Raw genomic sequence first — 21,172 nt, forward strand, 5'->3', positions numbered from 1 at the left:
TTTTTTTGGGGGGGGCGAACACTTCAAAGTATTGTTGCCCAAGAACAACATAGATAAGAAAAGATAACCTATTTAGTCTCAGCGAAACAGACCAGAGTAGATTGGAAACAAGTGACCCAACATTACTTTTTGGTTTAGTGGTTCAAATTTCTAGGACATTGTTTTGGTGTGTGTGTGTGTGTGTGTGTGTGTGTGTGTGTGTGTGTGTGTGTGTGTGTCGAAGACGTTGATAGTATTTATGGAACCGAAAACCGTTAGACACACTATTAACGTCTCCTGTACGCACACACACACACACACACACACACACCCCCCCCCACACACACACAAAACACTACAGGTTGCCGGGGTGCAGGTCACGTCCAGCCTCCCGAGCATAAGAACATAGTCACCACGAATTCTTTGTTTAAGGGAAAAAATAACTAGCCTTAAATGGACTTAGAAACCTTCCAGTGGAATAGAAATGAAACCACATTAATATCATCGTCGAGGATAAATAACTTCTACAATGTACTGGTAACTTATTCTAGTCAACTGGCAGCGGGGCTAAAATTCATTCGATTAATTCTTTCGATTGTATTACCAAAACAACATCAACATCGTTTGCTTTAGTTGTCTGGAAATAAATTCCCTCCTATTTTTATATTGTTATCCTATTAAAGTCTGTAAATTTCTGCCCCTCTGTTGAACGGTAGTTTTAGCCGAGTTTAAATTGTCCTCCCTAAACGTTTAACTGTTTCCACTTAACCCTTGTGTTTGTTATTGTTGTGACGTCATTAGGGTATTGTACGTATAGCAGTAATGATTATTAAAACTTTCACCACTGCTGATATAAGGACCTCTCTCTCTCTCTCTCTCTCTCTCTCTCTCTCTCTCTCTCTCTCTCTCTCTCTCTCTCTCTCTCTCTCTCTCTCTCTCTCTCTCTCTCTCTCTCTCTCTCTCTCTCTCTTTGTCAGTGTCGTATAAGCCAGTGATCTGCGGGCCATTGATCGACTCCCTTCATGTTATCGGGTTACAACCGACCCCCAGACTGTAAACATTGAGTGAGTCGGAGTCTTAGAGAATAATGTTTGTTGTATCTTATGTGTCTTCTCTCACTTTGTCTCTCTCACTTTCTCTCTCTCACTCTCACTTTATTTCACACACACACACACACACACACACACACACACACACACACACACACACTTTCTCTATTTCTCACTCACTTTATATTTCACTCACTCACTCTCGTTAAAGCATGCAAACAGTGTTAAATTACTTGTTATAAATCACATCCTTACGACTGATTTACTAAAGGTCATGTACAAATCCCATGCAATTAAGTGTAGCGTCATGTAATGTCTTGAAAATTAGAATATCTGTCCATATGAAAAAGAAAAACAAGAACAGCGGCAATAAAACTGACATACAAACAGACAATTACAGGGATATCGTCAGAAGATGCAACATACACTCATACAATCATACGCACACAAAAACATACATACATACACATACATACATACATACAAAAACAAAAATACATGCAGTATTCATACAAACATACGCACACGTAAAAAATGCACACACACACATACACACATACCGTACAAGCAACAAACATACAGTACACATGCACATTTATAAACACGAACACATAGAAACATACATAAAACACACAAATACATACAAATCATTACACTGGGAATATCAGGAAAGTCAGTGTTGCCAGAACAGTATTACGACTATTTACATGTTATTGCTTTTATGTGTTCCTGACCACCGACCATCTGGAGTATTGGCAACACCTGCTACTGCCCCCCTCCCCCCTCCCCCCCCACACACACACACATTATGTAGGATGACACAGGTGATCTCATATGCAAATGTGATGACTTCGTGTTATATATATATATTGGTGACTTATTTTACATAGTGGTGATCCATGTTGCATAGTCATATGGCATAGATATTGCATAGAGACAGTGCTGGTGGAGAGACACAGTGTTGGTGGAGAGACGCAGTGTTGGTGGAGAGACGCAGTGTTGGTGGAGAGAGACAGTGTTGGTGGAGAGAGACAGTGTTGGTGGAGAGAGCAGTGTTGGTGGAGAGACGCAGTGTTGGTGGAGAGAGACAGTGTTGGTGGAGAGACGCAGTGTTGGTGGAGAGAGACAGTGTTGGTGGAGAGAGACAGTGTTGGTGGAGAGACGCAGTGTTGGTGGAGAGAGACAGTGTTGGTGGAGAAAGACAGTGTTGGTGAAAGGCTCCACGCCGGGCCACCTCACAAAACATTAAAGATCTGGTAGCTGTTGCAGATTCTATGTCAGTACAAACGTCACGTTGGCTCACGTCCACGACTGGCAAAATTACACCGCTAAGCTGCCACAGAACCTAAGCTGTGATATTGGTTTAATAGTCTTCTTTATGCAGAGTTTACCTTGTTTCATACTAGTGTTGACACAGAGGTCATGATGGTGAAGATTCTTGGTTGGCGCAGATCCCACATTGGTGTAAAACCTATATTGGTACTGATCCCATATTGGCGTAAAATCCACACTGGCGCAGATCTTATATTGACCCAAAAGCCAAAATCACACCTAACATATCTCGACACAAAAATTATATTGCCACAGAAGCAATATTAGTACATAACCCATTTTGACGCACATTCCATTTTGGTGCAGATCCCTTGTTGGCGCTGACCCCATAATAATGCAAAACGAATTCCGGTGCTGCTCACTTGCGGGCGTAGAAATATACCGTCGTCAACACACAAACCTACACACACCCCCACACACACACGTAGAGTTATTTCTGTACAATGTCTCTTATCTTTTCTCTTTTTTTCCCTTTCGAGCTTCGTGTATTTTCCTTATCTCTCCCCCACATTCAGCACGCCATCATTTCCTGCCCACCTCCCCGACCTGCATTCACTGCCGCCCTCCTTCCTACCCTTTACCCACTGGACCAGCCCGGCTCTTCCTTTCCATGTTGCCGTCTACCTTATTAATAATAATAATAATAATAATAATAATAATAATATAATAATAATAATAATAATAATAATAATAATAATAATAATATAATAATAATAATAATAATAATAATAATAATAATAATAATAATAATAATAATAATACCAGGTGAAAAGAAGTACAATAAACAAGTGAAGGTTGAGGCAACAAGGCCAGGAGGTACACGGGACTGTCAGGTTGTGGGACGGTGTATTAATAGAGGAATAAAATATAAAGAAGGAGAATCTCTCGGCAGAATTGGGCAAGAGGTGGCGGCAGTGCTCCTTTAAGACAACTGTTGTTTATTAAGGCACAGCTTTCTCCGCCTCCATGTGTAATGGTTGAGCCAGAGGCACTACCTCACACACACACACACACACACACACACACACACACACACTGGACTAATAGACTAACAGACAAAACGCGTACTGAAATAAACATCCGCTCTCACATGCAGCCAACAAGAGACACAACAGAGACAACAATATATATATATATATATATATATATATATATATATATATATATATATATATATATATATATATATATATATATATATATATATATATATATATATATAATGTGTGTGTATGTGCGTGCGTAAGATGGTATTTTACTGAGGGAGCTATGACAAATACAGAGACCAGCATACTATCATACTCATATAGATGCATTCGTTCATACATATCACATTAGTATTTAAAGGCATAATACTTGATGATATACTCACAATAACTAACATATTGTATACTAAGTTTTCCCTCAGGACCGACCAGACCAACAACAAACGACCTTTTTTTGTTCGACGAAGTCAATTAATATAATATTCTTAAATCTTTTATCACTTAGTAAATGGGCTTGAATAAATGGGGTAACGGAGCACTGAGGGGAGAGTTAACGACAACGCAGTGCAATTATGTTAACACAATACACTAGACGGTTATTAAAAAAGTGTACCCGGTTAATAATTCCTGGGTATTCTTTCAAGGCTGCTACACCCGGCACCACTGATTTATTTTACATCTTAACTCAAAAGTTATATCGTTCTCGTAAGAATGTATAACACGGTGCTGAGAATATACCGTCATGACACCCTGGTGATGGTGAGGTGTGGTGAATAGTGAGAGGTGTGGGAGTGATGGTGATAGTGGTGGTGAGGTGTGATGAATAGTGAGAGGTGTGGGAATGATGGTGAGGCGTGGTGAATTGCGAGAGATGTGGGAGTGATGATGATAGTGGTGGTGAGGTGCGGTGAATAGTGAGAGGTGTGGAAGTGATGATGATAGTGGTGGTGAGGTGCGGTGAATAGTGAGAGGTGTGGAAGTGATGGTGGGGGTGTGATCAGGGTTGGTCACTGTGTTAACACGGGCCCTAGACTAGCTAACACCTCGTCTGTCAAGAAACTGAAACACACACACACACACACACACACACACACACACACACACATGGCAGGGAATTATATAATGAATGGTAATTGAATATTTGCCATCAGTGTAGATGCTTGAAAACGATAGAATATTAACACACACACACACACACACACACACACACACACACACACATAGTAAGACAGGTGTGTTAGTCGCAATTAATTTTTGTCAGGTAGTCCAATATACAGTACAGTGTGTATAATACAGAGATTATCTGAGTAAGGCTTAATATTGATGGTCATTACTACAGATTTATACAACACGTATGAATCCTCTATGAGCAATAATACGTTTGATCTTTATGATGACATGACATTACTGTTTATCTTATTTAAAGTACAGCGATAGGTACTGCATAATGTATATTTAGGAGCACCGGAAGATTAAACCTCCAGCTTATTTCACCTGATGATTGAACACCCTAAAACTACCTGGGGGGGGGGGGTTAGGTTAGATTAGGTTAGGTTAGGTTAGGGTGGTTAATTTTAAGGTGAAATAAGTTGGGAGATTCTGTAGTCTCCACGTGATCTAATTTTGATATACATATTAAATATACCTGTAAATACACTCAAGACATCAGAAACATGGTCCGGGCGAGGGGTTCCCGTAACGGCAAGTGACCAAACAGAGTTACACCATGAACACATACGTCTTACAATACTGTGTAAACCTCCGCTACTCTTACCTTCTATCGCCCGGCTGCTGCCCGCCCCCTGCTGTTCCGCACCTCGCCCCTGACACACAGTACATCACCCTGGTAATGTATTCTGTTTGACTCTAGTGCTTTATGTGGGAGGGATGGTGTTCAAAGCCTTTCTTCTCTCTGATACGGGGTCATAATAGTCTTCAGTTCTACTAGCCCCTGGTCCTAATAGTCCTCGGTTATAATAGTCCTCAGTCTTAATAGTCCTCAGTTATGATAGTCCTCAGTCTTAATAGTCCTCAGTCTTAATAGTCCTCAGTCTTAATAGTCCTCGGTTATAATAGTCCTCAGTCTTAATAGTCCTCAGTTATGATAGTCCTCAGTCTTAATAGTCCTCAGTCTTAATAGTCCTCAGTCTTAATAATCCTCAGTCTTAATAGTCCTCAGTCTTAATAATCCTCAGTCTTAATAATCCTCAGTCTTAATAGTCCTCAGTTATGATAGTCCTCAGTTTTAATAGTCCTCAGTCTTAATAGTCATCAGTTTTATTATTCGTTATGATGGTCCTCAGTCTTAATAGTCCTCAGTTATGACAGTCCTCAGTTATAAAAGTCCTCAGTTATAAAAGTCCTCGGTTATAATAGTCCTCCGTCTTAATAGTCCTCGGTTATAATAGTCCTCGGTTATAATAGTCCTCGGTTATAATAGTCCTCAGTTATGATAGTCCTCGGTTATAATAGTCCTCAGTCTTAATAATCCTCAGTTATAAAAGTCCTCGGTTATAAAAGTCCTCAGTCTTAATAGTCCTCAGTTATGACAGTCCTCGGTTATAATAGTCCTCAGTCTTAATAGTCCTCAGTCTTAATAGTCCTTAGTTATAGTAGTCCTCAGTTATAATAGTCCTCAGTCTTAATAGTCCTCAGTCATAATAGTCCTCAGTTATGACAGTCCTCGGTTATAATAGTCCTCGGTTATAATAGTCCTCGGTTATAATAGTCCTCAGTTATGATAGTCCTCGGTTATAATAGTCCTCAGTCTTAATAGTCCTCAGTTATAAAAGTCCTCGGTTATAATAGTCCTCAGTCTTAATAGTCCTCAGTCTTAATAGTCCTTAGTTATAGTAGTCCTCAGTTATAATAGTCCTCAGTCTTAATAGTCCTCAGTCTTAATAGTCCTCAGTCATAATAGTCCTCAGTTATGATAGTCCTCAGTTTTGATAGTCCTCAGTCTTAATAGTCCTTAGTCTTAATATTCCTTAGTTATAATAGTCCTCAGTTATGATAGTCCTCAGTTATAATAGTCCTCAGTCTTAATAGTCCTCAGTCTTAATAGTCCTCAGTTATAATAGTCCTCAGTCTTAATAGTCCTCAGTCATAATAGTCCTCAGTCTTAATAGTCCTCAGTCTTAATAGTCCTCAGTTATAATAGTCCTCAGTCTTAATAATCCTCAGTCATAATAGTCCTCAGTCTTAATAGTCCTCAGTCATAATAGTCCTCAGTCTTAATAGTCCTCAGTCTTAATAGTCCTCAGTTATAATAGTCCTCAGTCTTAATAGTCCTCAGTCTTAATAGTCCTCAGTTATAATAGTCCTCAGTCTTAATAGTCCTTAGTCTTAATAGTCCTCAGTCATAATAGTCCTCAGTCTTAATAGTCCTCAGTCTTAATAGTCCTCAGTTATAATAGTCCTCAGTCTTAATAGTCCTTAGTCTTAATAGTCCTCAGTCATAATAGTCCTCAGTTATAATAGTCCTCAGTCTTAATAGTCCTCAGTTATAATAGTCCTCAGTCTTAATAGTCCTCAGTTATAATAGTCCTCAGTCTTAATAGTCCTTAGTCTTAATAGTCCTCAGTCTTAATAGTCCTTAGTCTTAATAGTCCTCAGTCATAATAGTCCTCAGTCTTAATAGTCCTCAGTCTTAATAGTCCTTAGTCTTAATAGTCCTCAGTCATAATAGTCCTCAGTCTTAATAGTCCTTAGTCTTAATAGTCCTCAGTTATAATAGTCCTCAGTCTTAATAGTCCTTAGTCTTAATAGTCCTCAGTCATAATAGTCCTCAGTCTTAATAATCCTCAGTCCTCATAGGCCACTCACTAACGATAGCATTCCATCCCTTTAACTTGAATTAGGTTATAAAGACACAGCTAAGGTAAATACAGCTATCATAATTTATTACCACGATGCAGTACTTATTTTCATCAACATTGAGGAGATATTTAGTTTTCGTCATTCAGGTTAAAAAAATATATATAATAATAATTTGAGATATATAAAACTGTAGAACATTGTCAGGTTTCACTAATTTCCAACTCTTACCATTAATATTATTGGCAATATGCAAATGTCAAACGCATAACACTGACTGCCAATAAAATTTAGACACTAGCTTTAATATATATAGTTTCTGGCCCTAATGAAAGGTCAGATCACTACTCCTCCTCTTCTTGTTCCTCCTCCTCCTCCTCCTCCTCATCCTCATCCTCCTCCTCCTCTTCCTTCTCCCCTCCTCTCCCGTCTCCTCCCTCCTCTCCCTCCCTCCTCGTCGTTCTCATCCTCCTCCTCTTCCCTTTCTCCTCCCTCCCTCTCCCTCTTCTGTTCTCTCGTCGTCCTCGTCCTCCTCCTCTCTTCTCCTCCCTCCTCTCCCTCTTCTCCCTCCTCCTTCTCTCTCCCCTTCTTCCCTCGCTGTCGTCCCTCTCCTCCTCCCTCTTCCTCCTCCTCCTCCCCTCCCTCCTTCTTCCCCCTCCTAACCCTCCCTTCTTCTCCTCTTTCTTTCTCCTTCTTTTCGTCCCTCGTCCCCTTTCTTTCTCCTCCTCCCTCTCCCTCCTCCTCCTCCCTCTCCTCCCTCCCTCCCTCTTCCTTGTCCCCTCCTCCTCTTCTCCCTCCTCCTTCCCCCTTCTCCTCCTCCCTCTCCTCCCTCCTCGTCGTCGTCCCTCCTCCCTCTCCTCCTCCTCGTCCTCCTCTCCTCCTCCTCCTCTCCTCCTCTCCTCCTCCTCGTCGTTCTCTTTCCTCCCACTTCTCTGATCACGGTAGCATCAAGGCTTGGTATGTGTCCAGTTATACTGCCATATATAACAGCTACCATGTTGCTATGACAGTGAACTCCATTTTCTTTAGGTGTTGCCGTGACAGTATACCCATTTCATTGTGTTGCCGTGACAGTATACCCATTTCATTGTGTTGCCGTGACAGTATACCCACTTCATTGTGTTGCCGTGACAGTATACCCATTTCATTGTGTTGCCGTGACAGTATACCCATTTCATTGTGTTGCCGTGACAGTATACCCATTTCATTGTGTTGCCGTGACAGTATACCCATTTCATTGTGTTGCCGTGACAGTATACCCACTTCATTGTGTTGCCGTGACAGTATACCCACTTCATCGTGTTGCCGTGACAATGAACCCTATGTCTCCTTGTTTATGGATGACAGTATTTATTACGGGTTTTATTTCAGTTGGGTTGTCGTGTTGGACGTGGCCCCGACCTACAAAATTTTCGGATATTGCAGTTTTATTTACCATTTATTGTGTTGGTGTTTTTCCAGAGGCTTTATTTTTCTGCATCACTTTTCACTATAACTTTCACGTGCGAATCGTCCTGAATGTTTTTATTTCCCGGGCCAAATTTTTCGTCAACATTCCTCTGTGTTGGGAAATCCCTTTTCTTTCCCTTGTGGTTCGTCTTCTTTTATTGAAATTTCCCGACGTTTTGACCCCTTTTCACTTTTTTCTATTCACAATATTCTTGTTTTTTATTAATATTCTACAATTTTTCACATTGCATCATTTTTATTTTCATATCATTTTATTTCAGTTTTTTTTATTTTTTATTAACACATATTAATGACTTTATTTATAATTAAAGACAAAACTCCATTTATATTTTATCATTTTCATTACTATGCAATTTACCTTAATAGTTATAATCACCGAGAGCCAAGTGGTAATTACATGTGAGCGTCAGAAGACGGATGGTAGTCGACCAGCTCTGACTAAACTAAAGATTCTTACTCAGCTGACCCCTCTTGGCCCCTCTTGTTTACTGTTTATCTTGGTCCAGTAGTGAGAGGGGGAGAGTTTGCTTCACACACGTAACAGAAGGACAACTAAACCAGAATAAAAATAAACTCTTCACATAGATTAAATCACTGAACACAAGATAAAATAAATTAAAAAAAGGGGAAAGTTTTTTGTATGATAATTTATTTCCTAATCGGCGTCAAATTAATGTATAAAATTTCAGGTAAATTGACAGTATAATTCTAATGCTGTTTTAGATGTTATTATATATTTTTTTTATCTCATATGAACTAGTTAAGGGCCATCATCTTCACTTAAGAGGATTATTTATTGTACAAAGCTTTGAGCTAATTATCGTACAAAGCGTTGAGTCACTTATCGTACAAAGCTTTGAGCCACTTATCGTACGAAACTTTGAGTCACTTATCGTACAAGGCTTTGAGTCACTTATCATACGAAACTTTGAGTCACTTATCGTACGAAGCTTTGAGTCACTTATCGTACGAAGCTTTGAGCCACTTATCTTACGAAGCTTTGAGTCGCTTATCATACAAAGCATTGAGTCACTTATCGTACGAAGCTTCGAGTCACTTATCGTACGAAGCTTTGAATCGCTTATCATACAAAGCATTGAGTCACTTATCCTACGAAGCTTCGAGTCACTTATCGTACGAAGCTTTGAGTCACTTATCCTACGAAGCTTTGAGTCAATTATCGTACGAAACTTTGAGTCAATTATCGTACGAAGCTTTGAGTCAATTATCGTACGAAGCTTTGAGCCACTGAGTTCGTACTGTACACACAAGACCAGACAGGTGTGTTTGTTGTTGAGTGTCGAACTATACAGATTTATCCAAGCACGTGTAAGCTTGTGTGTATTATTCAAAACGTTGTGTGTGTGTAAAATGTTAAGATAGAAACTGGCAGATTGAATTTTGACTATTTACGTCCATTTACATTCTTTATGTGTGTGTATGTAGACTGAATTACTTATATACCTGTTAATTGAGTTGAGATTTACACTACTTTCTTTTCCGAGTCATGGCTTCGATTTTCTTTCTTTTTCTCTTAAGTCAATTTTGTTTTACAACTATTTTACAAACTTGGTCGAAATAAATAGTAAAAACTGATTTTCCTTTCGTTCATTACCATTCTTCTTCATTTTTTAGTGTTGTGATAAATGTATTAAGAGATGGTACAGTACTTCTCTCCCACAATAAGGCCTCGAGTATTTGCCTGGCTTACCTCTGTCGCTTTACACAGCCCACCACCACCACACTACCCATTAACAACACGGCTTTACCTGTAACTTCAATATTGTTCGTTAGTTGACCTTTTGATATAACTTTACTGGTTATATTACCCGTGATTTAATATTGAAAATAAACCGTCACCCTTACAGATATTTTCAAGGCTGAAATAATCGCGGTCTCTGGGATTTTGCTCACAATCTCCGTGTAGGTACTCCTGAGCTTGCTGATAGCGAATCTATGGTTGATAATTCGATTGCGAGGTAATTAATGGCCGTAATGATGATGTTTGGAAGATTTAAATGACATTTTTCTTAATGGTAATTACTGTACTCGCCAGCTATGGGTTTCCGAGGTGTCTGGTTGGTGTTCTTGTGTTTTTCTGGACGTACTTAATTAGTTAATCACATTACATTTCAAGTCTGAGAGAAAAGTCATATTTGGATGATATTACGTGAAAGGGGTACGACCATGGAGGACGGCCCTCAAGTGTCTCAGCTGTGAGGATCTGTTAACATCAGTCGCTATTGATTACATGTTTTAGTTATGTATTAATTGTCTTAAGAATTATGATGCGGCTCATTGGTTATATATAACATGTCTCAAAATATTTTACTACATATATTTCCACGACGATCGTTTATGTTACAACAGCACCATTGTACAGAGTTGTTCCTGTTAGATCAATAAGTGAAGACGATGTTACTCTTAATACATTCACGTGATCGCGAGTCAGTGTGTATGTATTTTTTCCTTAAGACATATATTTGTTTTGTGGTAAAGTGTGCCCAGTCACCTGTGTGTCCTCAGGCCTGGCGGAATAATTCAGGAAGTTTGAATTGATCATCACACAACACGGAGGACCTCAAGGCTTCGTGAAATCATGTAACACTGTTGAATTATCATCACACGAGTTCACGTTTAGGCTCTATATTGTACCCTAAATCATTTTCTTCTCTGCCTTATCAATATTATCAAATCAGGTCACGTGAGAAGGGCGGTCAGTGTCATCGGTGTGTGTGTGTGTGTGTGTGTGTGTGTGTGTGTGTGTGTGTGTGTGTGTGTGTGTGTGTGTGTGTGTGTGTGTGTGCGTGCGCGTGTGTGTGTAACCAAATATTCTGTCCGCACCTGACTTATGTATTCATCATAACAACTTCATATAGCTTCTATGTTTTGTTTTCTAAAGTCAACGTTAAAGGTTAATATCACTGCTTTGGAGGCGGCACTTCTCACAGTGAGGTGACGTGTTAAGTACATCACAACTTGTATGGTCACTGATATCGTTAACAGTAACTGCTTAATAAAACAATCAGCTCATCTACGGTGAATAAACCAAACTAAACGGTACTCGGGTAAGGTGCTGACTCATGTCTGTTGTATAATAAAGCACACAATAGCTGTCACCAGTTACCGTGGAACCCTCCTGTCTGCCTGTATACTGTAGGTCCTCCGTATATAGTAACCTGACACTGGCCATTTAACCTTAATCTTTGACCTTTTGACCTTAATAACATAGTCTAACCCGGTGATCCTACCATTATCTTTTCTGGAGTTATCATGTTTAGTGTGGAGATTTAGACGTAGTGGACGGTGCTTAAACATCCTAGCCAGTGAAGTATTTAAATTCACTACAGCTACAACAACAATAAAAAACAACAACATTAATAATAACTTCAACAACAACAATTATACTAACAACTACTAATACATTACCTGCTGTACATAATATTTTAGCGTAAATACATGAACAAATATTATACGGTAACAATAATTTCCTGGAACTGTATTTGTTTTATAGTTTCCTGGACAACACGGGAGAAGAGGCTATAGATGAAGACAAATAACGCTCTTATTCTTCCATCTCTGAAATAAAAGATAAAACAGGACTTGTGATCCGATTGTTTGCTAAGAACAAGCGCCAGTGTTTTCTAACTTGTCGCTCACGGGAAAAAAGTTATGGAAAGACTAACATTGTCGTTTCCTTCTTTGATGTGTCGCTGAAGAAACTGTCACGATGACTTCCTCCAGTTGAATTTTCTATGTAATCTTTTCTCAGATTTATTATAAATTTTTTCTATTTCTTTTTTCCTGTCGGAGGTGAGATCTACATGACACACTCTCTGTTTCCCTCGCCTGTGACACAACATAGCGCCTGCTGCTCTGTTGAACCATTCCATAATTCATCCATTCTCTCGACAATTTATTACTTTTTAATTTTATTTTTCACCTGTAAGGAAAAACAAGAAACTGTTAATGTTGAAGTATCTTTGCTATACACTATACACCTGTTATTGGATCTCGTGATGATCAAGAACTCCATTTTATTTCACCTGATGATTAGACGCCTCGATGATAACCTATAAGCAAACCTAACCTTACTTAACCTAACCTAACCCAACCAAATCCAAACCAATCCTAACCTAACATAACCAAATTCAATCCAACCTAACCTAACCTAATACACGAACTAATATTGTTGCAGTTACATTTAGCCTTATACCAACCATGGTAGCCATATATGTTACAGATTAATGATCGATATTAGAATTATAGTAAACCATTTCATAAATTATTTAGAGAAATGTGTTAAATAATTGTTGTCTTCGTAGGGTGGTATTACTTCTGGTAGTTAACTTATAAAGCTGCTCAATGTAGGTGACAAACTTGTATACTGTATATTGTATACAGCTGAGTAAACTTTGGCTTAGTGTAGCCCCAAGTTTATACTCAGTGAGTCTGGTAGGCCGGGTATGGGAATCTGTTACAGGGAAAACAAATTCCCAAGAGATATTGCTTTAAGTATAATACATATTTGATTCACACAGATAAATTCTGCATCTAATATTGCTTTCTTTTACAGGACACGGCGCACCAAGAATGGGTTAAAGTAAGTGCAAGTTTACCGGTTTAAAAGCTTAACTCATAAACGTAACATTGTGTTCCGGTTTTAAAATCTACACATCCAAAATTTAAGGAAATGAAACGTTGAGATTGATATCTAATTAACTTTGAATTTATATAAAGTATCGTAGGTTCATAAACCACAGATTTGTGGTTTGTTGACCCGTGAGCCTTGATGTGTCAGGGGAGGATATTAGATGTTCTCTGCCTGCCATACTGTACTGTACTAACACCTGCCCCGCCAGTGCTGGAAACGTATAACGGTGCCAACTTCAGGTAGTGAGACACACCAAGGCTTGTACAGTAAAATGTTCAGCTTTAGGGTCCAGTTTTACTAACACACATTTACAGGGTAGGTCCTAGTGTTTTTATGATACTTCACCTCAAGATGCCGTGAAGACAAAGTGAAGAAACAAAAGATGACGGTGGAAGAAAAAGGACTGAAACTGGTGACGTCATCACTGCCGGGAATAATACCGCCTCCGCCTAACACACAAGGTAAACATTTGTTCTTTGTGTACATAACAGAAGGTTGAGGCATATGTTTACTTAATAACTTGACTCTGAACAGTTAAACGTGTCAACCACCTTCATAGTTTTCACGTTAAGTCTCATATAAATTCACAGTCCATCAAAACATCAAGATGAAAACTGTTCCCAAGGTTTTATTAAGTAGAACAATGTTATCAATCTCTAGGTGAAAATTCTGTCGATACTCTACATGTACTTTACATTATCAGTAAAAGCCAACGGAACTTTAATGTAATTTCTTAAAGACAATAATATTTAACTTGAAGGGTTTATTTGTTCTATATACTGTATCTAAAAATAAAATATCTGTATTCCATATTGACCACACAGGACAATAGTTTTCTTGGGTGATGGAATTTGGTGACAGTATTTCTAGTTAATAATTGCCATCTGTTCAGCTCAAACCATAAATGATACATAATGTAGTACCTCCAACAACAGTATTTACTCGAGAATTTACACTACATTTTCGCTGTACAATCATAATAACATCGAGAATTTCTGTAGATTTTTAAGAATTACGCTTCCTAATGTCATACACCCATACAGTCGGGTAAAGCAGGTCACACACACACACACACACACACACACACACACACACACACACACACACACACACACACACACACACACACACACACCGCCGTATATAACCCCATCAGTTCAATGGCTTGCTCTCAGCTTGAAAAAAATCCCCATGTGTCGTCGTCGTAGTGAAGTGATTATGGAAGAGAGAACTACAGTGTATTACCGTTACTGTAAACTGTAGAATTTCAATTAGACATGAGATTCTTGGCTACACTAGCAAGTCCGTATAGAAGCCTTTTAAATAATATGGTCAATGGAAAGTAATGGAAAATATAAATATGATTCACGTGGGAGCCCTGAGAGTTGTTCACTGTCATTATACAAGTGAGGTAGAGTTACTATCATTATACAGGTGAGGTAGAGCTACTATCATTATACAGGTGAGGTAGAGTTACTGTCATTATACAGGTAAATAATTCGGTTCGACAATATTTCTGGCAGGACTCCTAAAGGATACCACTTCCTTAAGCCGTGTTTTATAAGGTGTTAGAACGTCCCATAGGATAAATCTTCCACGAGCCTTGTTTTACAGATCCTAGCACGGCTGTCATATGATTCGTTTTTCTATTATACTGTTATTTTTATGATTATCTTATTTTACGAGGGTTTCAAGCGATTCACGGAGCTCATCTCAAAAGATTTTTCGGATAAGACTTTTTTTTTTTAGTGCGGTTGAGAGGAAAATATATCTGAAGGTAAATCCTGTTTTATGAGTTTTAAAAAGCGACTCGTTGAGGATACAATTTCTTTCAATCTTATTTTACAAACTTTCTGCTCCATTGACCAGTTTGCAGACCAGCTCCTCTTAGTGGGGGGCTGGGGTGCCTGTTGGGTTGGGTTAGGTTAGGTTGGGGTGGGGTGGGGTGGGTTGGGTTGGGTATTGTTGGGTTGGGTTGGGTTGGGTTGGTTTGGGTTAGTTTGGATTGCGTAAGGAAGATTGTAGGCTTTTATCACATATTGAAATAAAAAGTAGAAAAATTATTCCTAAAAACAAACTGACGCGTTGAGGACACACAAAATATAAAATATTTAACCCTAAAAATAAACTATTCCTCTTGAGAACACGTTATATTTTTATATTTTGTATATTGATTTAGCCTTGTTAACACCTGTGCTCACCTGTTGCGTAAATTATGATACCTGTCACTAAAGTCTTCCGGTATAAAAAGTTACAGCGTTGTATCCTGTGGCGCCGCAGGACTGGGAAATGATCTGTTCCCAAAGGATATCCGTGAATCAAATCCTTTTTTACAATGATTTTATTTTTAGCGAAATCCCCGGAGGATATGACGTAATTAGATCATGTTTCCAAGGTTTTTTTTTTATGCGACTACCGGAGGGGGGGGATATTTCTAAAGTAAATTTGTTTTTTAATGTTGTTTAGTCTGCCACTATTCTCGGGTATGTTTATTATTATTATTATTATTATCATCATCATCATCTATCATACATAACATTTATTTTTTCACTTTACAAGCTGTCTTAGCTCGACTCTTGTACAACCTAAACTAAATTTTACCGTACTAGTTTTTTTCTTTCTTATACGTGCGGACGGGAGGCGTGTGGTAGGAAGAGGAACACTTGTCCGCCACACGCTTCTTGAGGGAGACAGGATATCCAGCGACGGCCAGCCAGGAAGTCGTAGCTTAAACCCAACCCTCTGGTCTCACCCTCCCTTCCTCCACCTCCTCTACCTTCACCTTTATCACGCCCTCTTGTGTGTTCCTTCTTTATTGTTTTATTATGTGTTTTTATTACTTTATTGTTGTGTTCTGTATTTGTTTCTTGTTTTATTATTTAGGATTTTACGAGAGGGCAAAGTTATATTGTTGCCATTGATAAAAATGCTTAAACAAATCTAATTTCTTGTATCAGTCACAGTGTTAAAATGACGACCGAAAGTGGCTTCAACACTTCCCTGATACTGTGTGCAACTTATTGACCGTCATATAAGGATAATGTATGGAAAAAAAATCCGTCTAAATCCGGATTCAAGCAAGAACGGTAATAATTCAAATATGCTTTGTTTATGATGCTAGTAATAAGACTAAATATTATAATACTAATAATTACAGTGATGATTCTACTACTACTACTACTACTACTAATAATAATAATAATAATAATAATAATAATAATAATAATATAATGTCGTAAAAAAATAATAATCGCTTTTAGAGATAATATTCCAGGAGTGTATTTTTTTAGCGTTTTGGCACCTTTAGTAAATATCACTTTGCATAAATCATTACATCAGTAAAATGTTCCTAACTCGGTTTTGTAAAATTCAATTAAAATTGTTAAAGCATTTATGGCTGCGGGGAGTGAGCGAGGATTTTGAGCTATTCTATCACAGTAAATTATTTTTCAGTTTTATTCTTTTTCAACAATTTTCCCCAAAGTGCAGTGATTTTGTGAACCTGATAATCGAGACGAGAGAATTTTTTTTGGGGGGGGGTTGGTGTTTAATATATATTTTTTTGTTTTGTTCGTTCGCATTTATTATAGTTGTGTTAAGGTATGATCATGTTTGTTGTGTGCCGTTTACGTTGTCTGTTGTGTGCCGTTTACGTTGTCTGTTGTGTGCCGTTTATGTTGTCTGTTGTGTGCCGTTTATGTTGTCTGTTGTGTGCCGTTTACGTTGTCTGTTGTGTGCCGTTTATGTCGTCTGTTGTGTGCCGTTTATGTCGTCTGTTGTGTGCCGTTTATGTTGTCTGTTGTGTGCCGTTTACGTTGTCTGTTGTGTGCCGTTTATGTCGTCTGTTGTGTGCCGTTTATGTTGTCTGTTTTGTGCTGTTTACGTTGTCTGTTGTGTACCACCGTTTATTATCTGTTGTGTGCCGTTTATTGTCTGTTGTGTGCCGTTATGTCGTCTGTTGTGTGCCGTTTATGTTGTCTGTTGTTATTGCCGTTTTGTCGTCCTGTTGTTATGCCGTTTATGTTTGTCTGTTGTGTGCCGTTTATGTTTGTCTGCCGTTTATGTCGTCTGCCGTTTATGTCGTCTGTGCCATTTATGTTGTTGTGTGTACCGTTACGTTTATGTCGTCTGTTGTTACGTTTACGATGTCTGTTGTATGTACCGTTTGATGTCTGTTGTGTGCCGTTTACGTTGTCTGTTATGTTGCCGTTTATGCTGTCGGTTGTGTACCGTTTTACGTTGTCTGTTGTGTGCCGTTTACGTTGTCTGTTGTGTGCCGTTTATGTTGTCTGTTGTGTGCCGTTTATGATGTCTGTTGTGTGCCGTTTATGTTGTCTGTTGTGTGCCGTTTATGTTGTCTGTTGTGTGCCGTTTATGTCGTCTGTTGTGTGCCGTTTACGTTGTCTGCTGTGTGCCGTTTACGTTGGTTTCCCTGCACTAACTTCAGTCTCCTTTAACCTAATTATCTTCAAATTTCAATCAAGTATTACTAACATATAACTACAGGTCAAGTTCAATAATAAAGATCGTGGAAAAAAGGTCAAAGGTCAGATGTCATGAATAAGGATCATCCCACTCTAGGAGGAGGTTACCTTTACCCAGCTACCGTATTAATCCCGATCATCTCACTCCATTGACCTCCTAGGATTAAGGTCAAAGGTCATCGGAAGTCAACACGTATCATCCATTTTTTACTTTTTTTTAGATCAGGTCAACCTAGGTTAGGTCACTGCATCTTTTTGGTTAACATCAGAGAAAGGTCAAGGTCAAAGATCATCGGCGAAAAATTCTAAAATATTGACCTGACCTGTAAGATCACCTTCTCCACTGACCAATGGCTTCCGTAGTTTCATTTTATTTATTTATTTATTTTTTGAGTTCACCTTTTTTTTTGCCCACACAATACAGGAGAACAAGAGGAAAATAATGGTGGACTGTTGTTGGTATATTTTCTCTCTCTCTCTCTCTCTCTCTCTCTCCCTTACTTTCTTTTAAAGCTTGGCTCAGCTGACAGATCCAGTAATGAAGAATGAGAATAATTGTTTTGTTGCAGTTTTCTTTGATCGATGTATTTTTGTCCGTGGTGTAATGGATCTTTTGTTGCTCCCCAAGTTCACTCCCTCTACCACGATACAACACAGTCTTAGTCTCTAGATTTTTTGCAATTTTTTTTCTATGTATCTCCAAGAATTTTTTTGATTTTTTTTATGTTTAATGATTTTTGGGGAATATTTTTTTTAATATTCTTTCTTTTTAATTCATATAAAATTCATTCATCTCTCGTAAAAAAAATAAAGGAAATCGGTTTGAAAAAAAAATGGCTTTGATATTACACTTTTTTCAATATAGTTTTTCTGATCTAGTTATTTTTTTTTTTTTGTATCTTCGTTTAAATCCTTCATATCACTTACCTTGTAATGAGAGGTTGGGAAGAGAGGGGGAGAGGGAGGTGTTGATTTTCCATTTGTAATTTTTTTCCAATATAACTTTTTCTCCGATTTTTGTGTAAGTTCTTCTAAAAATAAATTCGTGAGCATAATAACCCAGTCACGCGAACTGGATTATTTTCTTTCGCCTTTTTTATCGAATATAATATTTTTTCACTTATATTTTGAAGTGATTTTAGAATTAACTTATTTTCCTTACTTATAAATTGAGGAATAATAACAGTAGAGTAATACGTACTTTAAAACTGGATCTTTAGTCATCATATACGGGTTAAATACTCGATATGCTTTTGTATATTTAAATGTATTCTTGTTTCTCTTTTATTAAATATTGATTTTATTTAAGTTTATAATGTATTGAAATAAGTTATTATACTCTCACACTAATTATATTGATAGGGAAAAAAACAGAGAACTTTGATGTTTTTTTTATTTTTTTTTATAATTATTTTCTTTAACGTTATTTTTTTTTCCGACGTGTAAAAGTTCACGTGATTGTTGAAATATTGTAATGTGTTTTTGTTTTTTGACGGGGGTGAGTGATGGGGGGGGGGATAGTACTAGTTGTAAGACCTACCTCAAGTATGGCGGAGACTGCTGGGAAAGAAAGTTGTTGTTGTTGGTGGGGGGATGGTCATACCACTCTTGGCGGGGGCCTGGTAGCAGTGGTTGGGGAGGCCGCGACACCACTGTAACACCACCACAGCAACAACCACTATCACTACCCATCACCATCACCACCACCATCGCCACAACACGTCATCATCATCGTCACATTCACTCGATAAAAAAACAAATTACTAAAAGACTCAAACTGAAAAACTAAAACTAAAATTGTTTGTTCTTTTGGATTTTTGTTTTTCAGTGTTTTGGCTGATTTTTTATGTGTCGGTTGTGTTGTGTGAGAACTATGAACCTTCACTAACTGTATGTACAAAATTCACTCCTGTTGTGTTAAATCACTGGAGATATATTCCCCGTCGGCTGAACTATGTTATTACAATACAGTAGTCTCAACATTCTTAATTAATATCAAGTTTATTTTCAGTATTTTTGATAATGTTCATGGAGTTACAATATAAAATAACTCTAATATTCCCCTAGAGTCATGTATTTCAGTAAAGTGTTAATATAAAATGATTAGTAACTATATTTTGTTTTTCAATCTTTGTTGTGAAGTTTAAAGTTTGGGGTAAAATAAAAATAAATACATCACTCGTTATTCCTCTCTCTGGTAAAGTATTTCAGGTTAACACTGTTTGAACATAAAGTGAGAAATAGCTACATGTTCTTTCTCGCGTCACCCAGACAATAACACAAGTTCAGTCCCTGCCGAGCGATATCAAAAATGTCCCCCTGAGAGAGCGAGCGAGCAACGAGCGAGCATGACCCACCCCGACGGTGGCTCAGCCCTGACTGGGGGGAGGAGGGGGATGTTGCCCTGGTTTCCTAGATTTGTTCACGGTTGTCAATTCACCAGTTTCTCTATAACAAAAAACTTCACCTAGCTCATCGTATTCCTTCTTTTCTTCATCTTATAATACAAATATTATTTCTCTCTCCTCGTCATTGATAAGGAAATTCTGTTGCGGATTTAATACAGGATTTCATGTAGTGGAGGTGAGTGTCCTGCGCGGCAACTACCGAGTTCCCACAGTGAGTAAGAGCGATGACACGAGCGACGGGCACCAGTCATCTATCTGACGCGAGAGGTGTAGGGCACGGCAGCCCGGCCTCCACTGCTGTCACTATCACTACCATCACGATTACTATGATTGTCACCACCACCGCTCAACAATTAAAAAAGTCTGGTCTCATTTTAAATACACATAGTTCATCATCATCGTGCCACTGCTTTTCCTATCTCTTGGTATCCACTGTAGGATCTCCCTGGTCAACTGTACTATACGTGTGTTCGTCCAGCAGATATAATAACCGACCCATTGCCCATGTCAGTCCCTCATTCCTTGTGCTAATAATAACCTCAAATTCTGGTTAGGTTAGCTTTAGGGTACAGTATTTGGCAGTGGTAAAATTCTTGAGTCAGCCTTGTTGGCCCGGGACATTGTGAGTGTGAGACAGGGAGGAAAGTGCAGATACATTATTAAGCGTGTGCTTGTGTCTCTCCTCCCAGCTTTCCCAGCCATCTCCCAGCTCTCTTAGCCCTCCTCCCATTCAATCACATATGTGTGTGTGTGTGTGTGTGTGTGTATGTGTGTGTGTGTGTGTGTGTGTGTGTGTGTGTGGTTAACCTAGGTCATCTGTGACCGTGAATATTGCTTTCCCAGCTCCGCCCTCACGTTTTATGAATATGAATGTGAGAGCTCAGAATTACATGGAACACGATGACTGTACAGAGCTGAGTTAATCTCTTTTTGTATGGATTGGTACTTGAAAATAATTTGGTCTCTTTCTCTACCTACTCTCTCTCTCTCTCTC

The 21,172-nt window shown here is 38.5% G+C and overlaps 1 protein-coding gene across 1 annotated transcript in view; it reads right to left on the minus strand.

Moving 5' to 3' along the window:
* The window catches only part of LOC121863135, a 48,274-nt gene extending 28,135 nt beyond the window's left edge, over window positions 1-20,139 (minus strand). Inside the window, exon 1 of the mRNA XM_042362010.1 lies at window positions 19,311-20,139. The gene's annotated coding sequence lies outside the window, so the exon portion shown is untranslated. The remainder of the gene's footprint in view (window positions 1-19,310) is intronic.
* Window positions 20,140-21,172: the final 1,033 nt, after the last annotated feature.

This window comes from Homarus americanus, unplaced genomic scaffold (assembly GCF_018991925.1).
Source record: "Homarus americanus isolate GMGI-L3 unplaced genomic scaffold, GMGI_Hamer_2.0 scaffold36022, whole genome shotgun sequence".
NCBI lineage: Eukaryota > Metazoa > Arthropoda > Malacostraca > Decapoda > Nephropidae > Homarus > Homarus americanus.